The sequence below is a fragment of the Tursiops truncatus genome, chromosome 7, assembly GCF_011762595.2.
Source record: "Tursiops truncatus isolate mTurTru1 chromosome 7, mTurTru1.mat.Y, whole genome shotgun sequence".
NCBI classification, from domain to species: Eukaryota; Metazoa; Chordata; class Mammalia; order Artiodactyla; family Delphinidae; genus Tursiops; species Tursiops truncatus.
In genome coordinates, this window is record NC_047040.1 from 35,528,816 (window position 1) to 35,542,818 (window position 14,003).

General features: G+C 39.3%; 1 long non-coding RNA gene across 1 annotated transcript in view; it reads left to right on the forward strand.

Moving 5' to 3' along the window:
* Positions 1-7,570: 7,570 nt before the first annotated feature.
* The window catches only part of LOC109550566 (uncharacterized), a 46,494-nt gene continuing 40,061 nt past the window's right edge, over positions 7,571-14,003 (forward strand). Inside the window, exon 1 of the long non-coding RNA XR_002177108.2 lies at positions 7,571-7,916. This is a non-coding gene — a long non-coding RNA (uncharacterized lncRNA). The remainder of the gene's footprint in view (positions 7,917-14,003) is intronic.

The window sequence follows — 14,003 nt, forward strand, 5'->3', positions numbered from 1 at the left end:
TGTCCATGCCACTCTCTCACTTTGTCCCAGCTTACCCTTCCCCCTCCCCATATCCTCAAGTCCATTCTCTAGTAGGTCGTGTCTTTATTCCCATCTTACCCCTAGGTTCTTCATGATTTTTTTTTTCTTAGATTCCATATATATGTGTTAGCATATGGTATTTGTCTTTCTCTTTCTGACTTACTTCACTCTGTATTACAGACTCTAGGTCCATCCACCTCACTACAAATAACTCAATTTCATTTCTTTTTATGGCTGAGTAATATTCCATTGTATATATGTGCCACATCTTCTTTATCCATTCATCTGAAGATGGACACTTAGGTTGCTTCCATGTCCTGGCTATTGTAAATAGAGCTGCAGTGAACATTTCGGTACATGACTCTTTTTGAATTATGGTTTTCTCAGGGTATATACCCAGTAGTGGGATTGCTGGGTCATATGGTAGTTTAAAGACGGCTTCCTTTCCGGGGAGTCTTTGGAGGGCCTCCGGGGTGAGATCTGGAGTTGAGCTCAACTTTGTTACTAACTGGGTAAGCTGGAGCAGTCACTGGTCTTACAGAGCCTCAGTTTCCCATCTGTAAAGAGGAAGCTGCAGGGCGAGGGACAGATGCATTTCAGCTGTGGGAGTCGCTGTGGCTGTGGTGACCACGTGACTGCAGCTGGAACCACATCTGCCACTGATAGCCCACTGCCCCCAGTGACAGCACAGCCGAAGCTTTACTCAGAGGTTAGCCTCCATCGGGCCCTCCAGGTAACCTCAGAAGGCCGGTTCATTACTGAGGAGTAACGAACATTTCCAGCCTTCTTTATAATGCTCTTATTTTCCCCGAGAACTTGACAGGTGGATTTTTTTCAAGACCTGTTTGTGGTTCTTCTGTGATCCTCCTACACTGCACCATAAATATCTAATTCTTCCCCTTCCTTGGTGTATTGGGAGAAAGCTTATACCTTGTTTTTCTATTTCTATTGTAATGAACTTTTTTCATGTTTGAATATTATAATAGAGCTCCTATATTACAATGTTATGGGACAATATAGAGAATACATAGAGGATCCTTGGATACAAATCCTAGGTCTGCATTCACCTGTTCTGTGAACTTGAACAAATTACTTGACTTCCATGTGCCTTTATTTCCCTATCTGTAAAATGGAAACAATCATATATTTGTATCATTTGGTTATGATAAGTGAACAAGCTAGTCTGTGAAAAATAGTGCGGAGCCTGGCACATAGGATGCACTCAAATATTAGCCATTATCATCATTATTAGTATTATCAAGATTTTTAGGAGGAGATGAAATTACTTTGTATAGGACTGCTTTGAATAAAGAAGGAAGTTAAGGAAAGAAATCTCAGGACAAATTCCCCAGTCATTGATCCATGAACACTCCAGGCATCAATAAATCCTGGGGAATAGGGATACTTTGGGTTTCTGGAAGAGCTAATGCAGAAAGAGAAGGGAAGAAAATACACAATGATGTGTTAAGTGGAAAGATATACCCAGATATAGATGGAGCAGTGGCTAAACCTTCCTGGAGGAAGTTAGGGAAGGAAGCGTTTTCACAGGGAAAGAGCTGACTTGAGGTTTGAAAGAATGGTTAGGAGGTGGCCAGGTGGATAAGGAGGTCCAAGGATGCTCCAGCAGAAGGACCAGTGTGTTTAAAGACATGCAGGCATGAAATAACAAGATAAAATCAGGAAACAGCAAATATTTGGTTCAATTTTAGGCTGCATGGAGGAGAACTGTTAGAAATGAAGCTGGAGGTGTTGGGCAAGAATTGGTTTATGAAAGGCTTATTGCCAAGCTGAAGAGTCTAGATTTTACCATGTAAGCCAATATTCCCTAAACTCCATTCCCCAGATTCCTCGATCTGTTAATAGATATTCCATTAATACAATTCTTTGGCCCAATAAGTTGGAGAAATGTTTGGTCCAAAAACATTAAACAGTTTTTCTTACAGTAGGATTTTCTAGAGCTATTGGTATACCCATAGGAGGACATAAAATGAAGCTTTCTCTAAACTGATTTGATTTTAGAATACTTTTCATACTGAGCAACTATTAATATCCAGTTTCAGAGAACAATGAAGAATTTTGAGGAGGGGAGTGACATGTGATCATATTTCATCTAGGGTTAGTATCTATGAGGGGGGAAGGTGTTTTGAGGGAATATATAATTTGTTCTTTAAGTATATAATTATTCTGATGTTGGGCACAACAATATGTCACTTAATACTGAATTAATTCTTATTTACAAAGCATGGTGGTGCTTTGGAGGCCAGAATTACTTCCTGTAGGAAATTCATCAATGAAGTGGATGAATATTTAATAGAATTCTTTGATTACCCCATGCAGCCCATTGCTATACATATTTATACAGGTTGATAGAGCAACTTTGGAAAGCAGAGCTTCATGTCAACTCTAAAGATGTATAAGGCAGGATGAGCACAGGGTCTGTTCCACCTACTAACTGCATGGCCATGAACGAGCTATTTTATCTTTTTTAATTCCAAATTTCCTAACTTGTAGAGGACTGGGGTAATTCCTTCCTCAGGAAGTTGTTGTGTTGATAGGACAGTGTTAAAAGGACAATCTATGTGAATAATTAGTAAACACTGTAGGAAGATGGTGCACAGTGGGCACTAGTAACGCAATCTGACCTGTGCTTCCAGGGGTTCCCTCAGCAACCTGCCCACAAATTCTCCTCATGAAAAGAGCCCTTGCTCTTGGAGTTCACCTTAACTGCAGTTCACCCTAGGAGGCAGGAAGGAAGTTGGGGTGAGGGCACACCTTGGAGTGTCTTTGTAGTGCTCTAACCCCTTCTTGAGGCTAGAAGAAGGGGTCTGGGTCCCCAGCCCTGGTCTCCATGACCTTCTCTGGGCAGCTCTGTCGTGGTGATCAGTTTAGGGGGAAAAGGTATGGACAGAAAATCAGATGATTCAGATGCTTTTACAAGCTCCCCGAGCACTGTAAGCTCGAGTTCTCTCTCTAACGTTTGATGTTGTGTTTGGCTATGGTCGAATTATAAACTATCAAAACCTTTTACAGAGTTTTCTCTTTTCCATGCCCTGTTCCATCTCAAAAGCCCCCCAGTCACCACAGTGGCTGCCTTTGTTTCTCTTATCTTTTCATTTAGATGGATTTCTGCCAGGGGCGGTAGGTCATAATAATGGGCTGAGAATAATAAAATAAACCAAGTTGTCTTGAAATGCAATAGTGATGCTTGGCAGTTATAATATTTCTGAACTTAGCTGTCAAGCTAAGAAGTGAAAAAAAAAAGTGAAAGAATCAAAATGCATTTCCCTCTTATATAGCAGTGGTTTTTCCACCCTCAGACGTACCTTCGGGAGGTAATGTGGTCTCTCCCCAGCAGGGGGCAGTGTTCATCTTTAAATGATGTGTTCATGGCCAGCCCAGCCCTCAGAGCCCTCAAACCCCCGTGTCCAAGAATTCCACGCCCTCCAGAGCAAACATTCGAGGTTCTTCCCAAACACAAATTTCCTAAATACAAATCTTATGGTTTGGTAGGTCTAGATTCATTCTGAGTTCTGAGATTAAAACAAAAGCACTTCCATAAAACGGAACGTCAGAGCCTTTATGACAACATGCAGCCTTATCCATTGTGAATAATATTTTCATCATTTGGAGTTGTTGAGATGGTCCCAGAGTAACTGAAAATCATTCTAGTATTACCGTGGTAGCTAAACTGGGTTTTCTGTTTGGGCTTGATTTTGTTTATTGTAGTCACCCCGAGGCTGTTCAAATAAGCAAGAGACAAACGAAACAACTTGCTACCGTTCAGCCAGTCCAAGCCCTCAGCTGAGGCCTCTTTATTCTTGCAAAGAAGCATATTCTAGTGTCTCAGAGCAGAAGTGAATCGATCACCTGCGGTAACTTGGATTTTGAATGAAAGGACTAGAATCAGGATAGTTGCAAGTCAACTTTCAACCAATTATATAATATATGACAAACCCAATAAAAGTCTTGCCCATAAAACCTCCTCTGAAAGTAAAAACTGGCAGCATGCATATGTCTGCCTCTCCCTGCTTTAGCCCCTGATAACTCTGCGACTCCGAAGTGGTAGGGGGTAGGTAAAGAGGGAAGCTCATCTGCTCTCTAGTGGCCTTGAGGAACTAGCGTTGAAGAAGGTGGGTGAAGTCAAAGGGTTAAAGTAGCCACACTGATACGTTACTTAAAACACATAGTCTCTATTTTTATTTAAAGAAGAAACACACATTTTAAGGAAACATTAAGGATTATTTTTCCAAGGTCTTGAAGAATTTTGCTTTTTTCTACCTTCTAAGACATGGCTTCTAGTAATTTTCTCATACAATTTGTGCTTCCTGTGACTGATAGTTTATTGCAATGCCTGACACATTTTATGGTGCTATTACAAAATTTAACTGAAATATATGAGAATGGTGTGTTTTTGTTGTTGTTGCTTGAATTTTATTTTTTATACAGCAAAATTTTTTATAAAATTTTGAATTTTATTTTTTTATATTAGTTATCCATTCTATACACATCAGTGTATACATGTCAATCCCTGTCTCCCAATTCATCCCACCACCACCACGCCCCCACGGCTTTCCCCACTTGGTGTCCATACGTTTGTTCTCTACATCTGTGTCTCTATTTCTGCCATGCAAACCCGTTGAGAAGGGTGTGTTTACAAAGACTGTGCAATCCTCTAAATTAATAGAAACAAAGTTCCTTTGGAAGAGTTAAGTGGGTTTTAAGCTACAGTATCCAGAGAGAGAGAGACAGACAGACAGACAGACAGAGAATTTAGCCCTTCAATTCTTCACTTTTGCTTTTCTCAGTTGCCATCATTTATAGTTGAACTCAATGTGTACACTAAGGCAGCTGTGTGTTGAAACCAATTTCCATAAGAGTTAAGGAATTTAAAGCTCTGAGATTTTTGGACTTTGAGAAACACAGATTGAATCATTTGACCTTGAATTATATATGACAATCCCCTGTTTCAGCATAAAGGCTGCATATGTACATGTTTAATGAATAAGACCCTTAAGGTTTACAAAAAAAGCAACACCCTAGATTTATATATTCCATTAAACACGATCTTCACAGGCTAATTAGTTAGTAATTTCACCCTTGCCTATAATATAAACCATTTTATGCTCAATAATAATAAAATCTATGTAAACCAGGCTCTTTATTAATAAACATTATGTGCTTCTGGCTTTCAAATAAAATAATGCTTCACGTGCTTTTCTCTCCATCATGCCTAGACTAATCACACAGTAAAAATCAAACAAGTAAAACAGTGGTTTTTATCTCCTGCTGTAGAAAAACAATAGAGACCATGTCAAGGGCTTAAGAATGAGACGTGAACTAAAGAAGGCTGGGACGGAGAACAGAAGACTCCAAATCCTTATTTCAGTGTTTGGAATCAAGATACTTTTAGGCTCTTAAGATTATTCAAAATATGTTTTTGACTAATGAGCCGACATCAGTGGAATCACGGATGAGGGAAACAGCTCCGAATCTCCCTTGCTCATCATATCCCCCTGACCTATGAGATCGAGGGAGGTGCTAAGTGGAACCGGCCTGTGGCCCGTCCTGTGAGTCTGTATTCTGAGGCAGCTGCTGCCTTCTGAGGCAACTCCTTCATGGACCATAAGCACAGGAAAACTTCTGTTTCAGTTACAAGTATCATGCCAGCTGAGCTAATCAACATTTTATTAAAATCTTCTAACAGAAAGGCTCCAGTCTGTGGAACGTGCCTTACCCTAGGATCTTAGCTACTGGTAATAGGTCACACCCAGGCTTTGCTTTACAGGGCCCATGGAAAAATGAAAACTCGGGGCCCTTTGTTCAAAAGTTATTAAGAATTTCAAGAAGATGACAACAGAGCATAAAACCATGTAAGTGTGAGGCCCGTGAAACTGCCCAGGTTGACCTTCATGAAGCTGCCTCTGCACCGGGCAGACAACAGTCCCTTGTCCTCCACACAGAATTTATTTCTCTTACATTGTCCATCTCCCTAGGAGGTAATATGTTTTAGTCAGTACAAGAAGTCTGGTCATTGTAGAACCAATATGGAATTTTCGATAGGATAATTCCAGATAACCTTCCTTTTGATGTTATATCTAGTATAAACTGTGAGTATTTGGAGAGCTCTGGAAAAATAAAATATTCATTGACAAATGAAAATGTCTTTGCTGGGAGATATATTATTTCAAATTTAAAAGCATCTGGGGCACTGGGAACTTCTGGTCGTACCATGAAGGCTCCTATCTGAAGTGTCTTTCTGTTAAGTCGTAGTAACAAAATAATGATGACAAATATTCTTTGAGTGATTACTAGGTGCTTTACATATATTCATCCATTACTCCACCAAACAAGCCACCCCTTAAGATGGGTAGTATTATGTCCAAATTTTGGATTGGTGACAGAGAGCAGTTAAGTAGCTCACTCTAGGTCACAAAGATGGTAAGTGACAGAGCTGCGATTTCATGTTTCCAAAGTCCATACCCTTAACCACTATATCACAGCTCTTGGAGTGGAGTGGAGTGGAGGACATGGAGAGTGAAGTTACTGTTTTGGAAGTTTGTTCCATGACAATTCAGGCACTGTGCTTCCGCAATCCTGCAGCCAATTACCTTCTGCCAGGCAGTCCTATTTCTCTGTGTCCACGGTGGTGAGCATTCGTTCCACTGTAGGGCTGTACAGGCAGACAACACAGGGCCCCTAGGACGACTGAACTGAAATAATCAATTTAATCAAACAATGATTCAACTTAGTCAAATAACCAATTTCACTGACTGTTTATTTGACTTGGTTGATTGGTTGTCTGAATTGGGTGAATGGGCAGCTGAGTCTTTTGGGGCAGTGTAGACACAGCCTTTGATTGAAGCGATGCCACTGCTGTGATGCTGAGTGACACTAGTCAAGTTCTTCCTGTAAAAATCAACATTACCGGGCTTGACTCTGTGGAAAGGGCATTTGCTTCTTTCCTAATCAAATCTAAGCAAGTAAAAATGTTGTTATTCCTCTGTGAAGGCAGCTAGATGGATTAAATAATGGACTGAATTAGTAAAACAGAGGTAAAGACAAAATAAAGAACAAAAGGCATACTGCTGTTTATACCTTTATGGAAGAATGCTGCTGATAATACTGGAAAGATTTTCTTCTATTTAGAAAGTCAAGCTTAGTATCCACATTTGTAAATTCTAAAGCCAGTGAGCAAATCAGGTATCCCGCACGGTTCTGGAAGAACAAGTTGGAGGCCAGAGGGCAAGCTGGTATTTGTTTAAGGTTGACTAAGGCAGGTAAATGACCCAAGGAGGCTCATGGAAGCATAGCAGAACACTGAAAACCTGAGGAATGTTTTTAAGTGTCGGGTGGATAGTCTCCTTGCTCTGTAAAGATCTGCAGGATGATTTCACTTACATGCATGTATCTCTTTATCACTGTTAAATATTTACAGATCAATGTTTGAGTGCCTGCGGGCTTGGAGAGCTTTACTTATCAAAAATCACTTTTTAAAAGGCAGTTAACACTGGAGCTGGTGGAAGGATGAAAATGCCATCTGTCCCATTTGCTTCCCAATAGTCTCAAAGCTCTTCCGGGTTGGCGCTGGCTATTCCAATGACTTTGCTGGGCAGGAAATCTTAGACCATTCATTCTGAATGAATTCAAAGCTGTGAAAGGAAAGGCTGTTAGAAGGTAGTGTGCATAGTCAAATAATAGATTTGTCCACTGTCACAGGTGAGTCTCTGTTTGAGAGAAAAATAGATGCCAGTTATTCCGAGGTTGCTTTATTCATTCATAAATATGAAACAGATATTTATTGAGTGCCTTCTTTCTGTCTAGAGCTATGCTAGGAACCACAATGAAGCTGTGAATGTGGCAGACAAGAATGGTGCCTACACAAAGCTTCAATTTTGGTAAGAGAAGAACACACAAATATGGTATCTGGATACATACATTTTCACTAACAAACAAGAACCCTTTCACTTGTAAATTTTCAATGTTCTTAGCCCATTTCTATGAAAGAAGCTTTTACCTGAGGGGCAGATGCAAATGCTTCCTGCGCATCACTAAAGATGTGTCTTTTAGGGAAGATGTGTTTTTTAGGGAAAAACCAAGGAAGCATGGAATAGGCTCCTATAATTAAGCTGTAATCATTAATTTGTTGTACACACGTTTAAAAAAAAAAAGCAGAGTCACATTCACTGTTGGATAAGTCAAACCAACCGTTTACTCTGTAAAATACGTTTGTGTACAAAGGATCTCATAAAGCTGAACACTTAGTCTATTTCGTGAATGTTGGCGGGCTTGCACCAAAGCACAGCGTAATTGATGCGGCACGTGGGTTTCCTCCACACCTTTCCCAACGTTCGATGGATTGACAGGTCAAAGTTGGGATTACGTTTTTCATCCCTTGAGCCAATTGTCCTTTAAAAGTCAAGCTTTTCTTAGAGTTTCTGTGTTGCTAACCACTAGGATAATCTCATATGTAGGACTGATTTCCCTGAGAAGTAATCCGTTTTTCAAAAGTTAGTGGTTTTGTGTAATTGACTATTTAACTAAGTTTAAGAACATTCCAGTTGCTTGTTAGCCTTGATGGAAGTCTAAGACACCTTTGTACTTAGTACCTGGAGAGGATGAATGACCAGGCAGAGATTTTGTATTGGCCTCATTTCTCCAGCTGTCTATCAAACATTTGGGGTTTGGCAAATTCTTTTAGTACATTTTGCCAAGTACTTTCCCCATAATTTTTAAAAACCATGTGTATTTCAAAAGAAATTTAATCTACATATCGCTGGTTCATTTACACTTAGGTCATCAGAATGTTATTTTACTGGAGATCTTTCATTATCTAGGAGGTTGGTGAATCCTCCAGCAAACTCTATCTCTTTTTCTGTCACAATTTCTGAGAATAAGCAAAATTTGAACTTTACAATTCTGTATTCTCAGGAACCAATCATTCTGGGTGCTGTTTCAAATACCAATGTATTCACAGCCTTTGATGATGGTGTATCATCTAACTTTGTTGGACTCAGAGTAAAAATAAGAAAAATAATTTGATTTTAGGATAAGGTAACTTTTAAGACAAGTATCAACTCTAAAAGGAGATTTTCTGAAAAGGGATATTTGTGGAAGTGTGATACTCTCCAATATCCCACCTAATATATAATCATTAGTAATTGATTAAAAATATTGGTTGATGCCAGTCTAGCTGGAATCATTTGTGATTCATTTGAATCCTAGAGTTAAAGGAATTAAAAATTTGGAAGCTTTTTGCCTCTATCTAAGGGTACCTTAAATTTGCTTCTGAGAACCTCTGCAGTAAATGTTGCATGTTTTAAGGAAGCAAAATTGCTAATCTGAGTCCTAAAAAGCAATTTCAGCATGCATCAGTAAGAGCTACTGGAGACTCTTTGGCTTTGAATAAGAAACCTGGCTTTCCACACATGCTTCTCCACCCCCGACCCCCAACATCTTTGTGTGATTTGGGGATAATTTGTAAAACCCCTCTAGAAGGGAAACGGTGTAGGGTGATGGATGTTACCTAGACTTATTGTGCTGATCATTTCACAATATATACAAATATTGAATCATTACTTTGTACTCCTGAAACCAATATAATGTTATATGTCAAATATGCCTCCATAAAGTTTTTTTTAAATATATAAAACTCCTCTAGAATTGGGTTTCCCTGTGTAAAATTGCACATTTACACAAGCCTGGGAACCAGGCTTGCACTACTTATTTGAAGATATTTTTCAGGATAAAATGAAATAATAAATAAGAAGTACTTTAAAATCTTTAAATATGAAGCATACTCTACAATGGTACTTAAACTATTCTTGGTGAAAGACAGTTTTTTTCCTTCAGTCCATTGTGGGTTGAAACTTTTATAAAATACAATAAAAATGAATTGCTAGAAAAGTGAAATAAAAACCATGCAAGGGCTTCCCTGGTGGCGCAGTGGTTGAGAGTCCGCCTGCTGAGGCAGGGGGCATGGGTTCGTGCCCCGGTCTGAGAAGATCCCACATGCCGCAGAGCAGCTGGGCCCGTGAGCCATGGCCGCTGAGCCTGCGCTTCCAGAGCCTGTGCTCCGCAACGGGAGAGGTCACAAGAGTAAGAGGCCCGCGTACCGCAAAAAAAAAAAAAAAAAAAAAAACCATGCAAAAATATAAGTGCAATTGTAAGAACTACTAGATCCAATAAACATATAATTACTCTATTAAACTGGTATAAAAGTAAATGAAATAAAAAAGACATAGAAAAATATAAGCACAATCGTAAGAAATATTTGCCCCATAAACAGAAAATTACTCTTGTTAAATTGGTATAAAACTTTCTAAATTCTTTCTCTTGATTTCAATTCCTATCTCATCACATGGGGTAACAAACAGCTCATAGCCTAGCATTGGTCCATGGACCACACTTAGAGTATCTGTGCTTTGGCAAACAGAGCAGGGAGAATCTGCCTGTCATTATTGTTCTAGGGGCGTGCTTCTTTCAGCACCCAACAGTGATGGTTCCTAACTTCATGTCATGTTGTGGTTTTGAATTACAACCTCTCTTCCTGCTTTCCTAGGTAAAGTTGCTCCATTTACCAGACATATTTCTGAGCAGTATTTCACATTAAAATTTTCAGTGATGATCTTTTGGCTTCATGCTTTGGCAACCTCTTTGATTCTGCCATTTCCCTTATCTAGTTCCCATGACTTTTACTTCTGAGACATCTCTTTTCTCTTCTCTCTTCCTATGGCTACCCTCCTGGGCAGGTCTCCTTCTCAGACCATTACCAGCCTCTGTCCAGTCTAAGGTCCCCTTCACACTCATTCCTCAGCTACATCCTTAATAAGATCAATCCCTTGCTCACAAACCTTCTAAGGCTCCCTGTTGTTTGTCAAATTAAACACTGCCTGTCTTACTCTTTCCTGCCTTTTAGCCTCTTCTCAAGCTGCCCTCTTAGCTTAAAATAGCCCCCAGCTCCAAAATCCTGACACTTGCATCCTGCGCATCTTTCCAAGCTTACACCAAACACCATCTTCCCCGAGATGCCATTGCTGGTGGGTGTGCTCTGTCCTTCCCTGTGGACAGCCTATACCCCTCACCTGACACAGATACTGTTTTGCCCAGCACAGTTTTGTGGATTAGATTGAACAACTTCCCTCTGCTCTCCCCAACCCTAACACAATTATGGACAATTTGAAGTGACGGCCAGGCCTTCTTAATCTTCTAAATTAAAAAGTTATCAATTACTGAGTAACACATAAATTCCCTTTGCCACAAAAATAAAAGGTCAACCATCATGAAGACGGTTAATTTTCCCTTAATACCTACTCAGTTTCTTGGGTAACCATGATCATGTGTTTGGTCATTTGGAGTGCCTTTTTTAAGACCTTTCAATTTTTTATGTATTTAGATATTATATGACAGTTGCAGTAGCTTTATTTTTTGTGTACATGCCAAGACCTATGTTAAGTGTTAGCTGTTATTACTTTTGCTCTGTGGTTTGTCCTTTTCATTCAGTAATCTGTCTTGGAGGCCCAGTCATGTCAGTACCCAGAGATCTATCTCACTTGGTAACTGCCCCACAGCATAATAGGAATGGATGTTTACTTTTCTGTTATTACAAATACCTGTGACTCTCTTTTCTAGAACCTAGCACAGTGCCTTGCACATGTGAGTACTTGATAAATATTTGTGGAATTGACCAAACCGAGGAGTTCCTAAATTCCTTTGACCTGTTAACATTTCATTTAAGAGATTAGGAATAATAACCACTTGAGGCAGGCTAAAGGAATTTCCTTGAGGACAACTCATATTTGGACTTCACAATTAGGGTGAAATGTGAAAAACATAAAGGAGGGTTTCAATAAAGCTAATGAAGATTAGAGAAGTAGAAAATAAGGGCGAGGAAGAAAGGCTAAAATGAGGCTGACAGTGAACTTGAGAATAGTCTTCCTACGTGAAGATCATTGTTCTCTCGCTACAAAGACAGAAGCAGGAGAGGACTGTGAACACGTTAAGCTGATTTAGCATGAGAATTCTTAGATCAGGATAAGTAGATTCCCCCTCCTGGAGACTTGTGAGAGCAAAAATCTGTTTCTCCTCTCTAGGAAGAGTATGGCAGTGGTCTTGTCTAATAGCAAGGGGCTGGAATAGATGACTTGTCAGGATATTTCCTGATGGAGAACTAAGTTAATAATTATCTTTAAGCCCTTAGCTTATGCTATTATAATTGGTTTAGCAAATTCAAAATTCCTAGGGGGCACTATTTTTGGGTTAATGACTGGGGAAAATATGAGGGTCCAAGTCATCTATTTAATTGCATTGTTCCTAACATTTTTTCCTTCACCTTCTAATTGTCTTTCTCTGGAAATAAATTCTTTCAGGTAGGTTGGTGGTTGAAGTTTGCCTTTTAAGTCTTTCATCTTCATTTAGGCTACAATTCCATCAGCGTCAGTAGATCATGAACTGAGTCATGGATGGACTTTGAATGTAGACCTAATTCTGGAAATACATATTCATGTGTCAGACCTGTGTCCTTTAATAGGATCATTTAAGTTATTCCCTGTATATTCAAATTTTCATTTTCCAAACACCACGTATTGCATCATTTCAACCCAGAGTAGCTGACTAGGCAGAAGTGAAGCTTGTTTCCTCAGTGGCCTTGACTGGTCGCCTTAGCCGTCAGTGTTGTAAAATCTACCCTCCTTTTTAACAATAGCTGCTTCTTAACGCCTTTCTCTTTTTAGTCCTTCCCTGATCATCTGAAGAGACAAACTGAATGCTAGGGTTTGTACTTTTAGCAATTGTTAGTGTAGGGCTGTTAGAAACTGGGAAATCAGAACACATTAATCAGTCATGTCCTGCTGTTCATTTATTGTCACCCTGAGTATTAAAACTGATAAGTTATGATTCAGGCTTAAATTTTCTTTTGAGGTAGAAAGCGACTTGTGGCTCCATATTATTAAATGAGGGGTTCAGTACACCTTCAACGTGATCAAATTATAGATCAGATTCAATCATGATCATGGCAGTAATTCCTCGTGTCTCTAATACCTACTCTTCTTGTGTGCTTTCCCTCTCCCGTTTTTATTGTTTAAATAGCAGCCTGGAACACATTTTATAGATAAAAGTAGTAAAGTTCTTTATGACTTTTCCCTTAGAAGCAATGTTACCACAAAGGTTTTGATTCTTGGTTGTTATGCAACTTAAAAAAAAATTATCTTAAAGATCTTTTCTAATAGATTGTAAACGGTTTATAGTAAGCAGGGAAGAGGGGATTAGAATCTTGATAGTTGACGTGAGAATTCTTCTCAGGTTGAGACTATCCCCAAAAGGAAACTAGTTTAAATAAGATTCCAGGGTAAAAGGTAAGCCCCTAAGGGCAGGGCTTGCTGAAGGAGGAAAGTAGATAATGAAACTGTCCTACTAAGAAAAAATAGGAATGAGAAGGTATTAAAGGGAAAAGAGAGATATGATGGCCAAGCCACATGAGAATGTGGCTGAAGAATTTAAGAAAAGGAATTTCTCTGGAGACACAGATGTAGAGAACAAACATATGGACACCAAGGGGGGAAAAGGGGGCTGGTGGGATGAATTGGGAGATTGGGATTGACATATATACACCAATATGTACAAAATAGATAACTAATAAGAACCTGCTGTATAGCACAGGGAACTCCACTTCGCTGTGCAGTAGAGACTAACACAACACTGAAAAACAGCTATATCCCAATTTAAAAAAAAAAAGAGAGAAAAAGAATTTCTCATATTCAATTTAAAGGAATTTCCCTCCTATGTTCAACGCCACCCCCACCATTATTGATAATCCAATAAAATCTGTTACTTATGTTAGAACTTTGTGAGAGTGATTGTTTTTGATTGAAGAACTAGGCCAAATTTTGTTTCTGGATCCACAAGGTATAAGGGAAAGAACAAGCAGTGAGAATTCATGAACTGAATTAATTCAGTGCAGCTTACCCAGCTCTCTCACCCCATTCTAA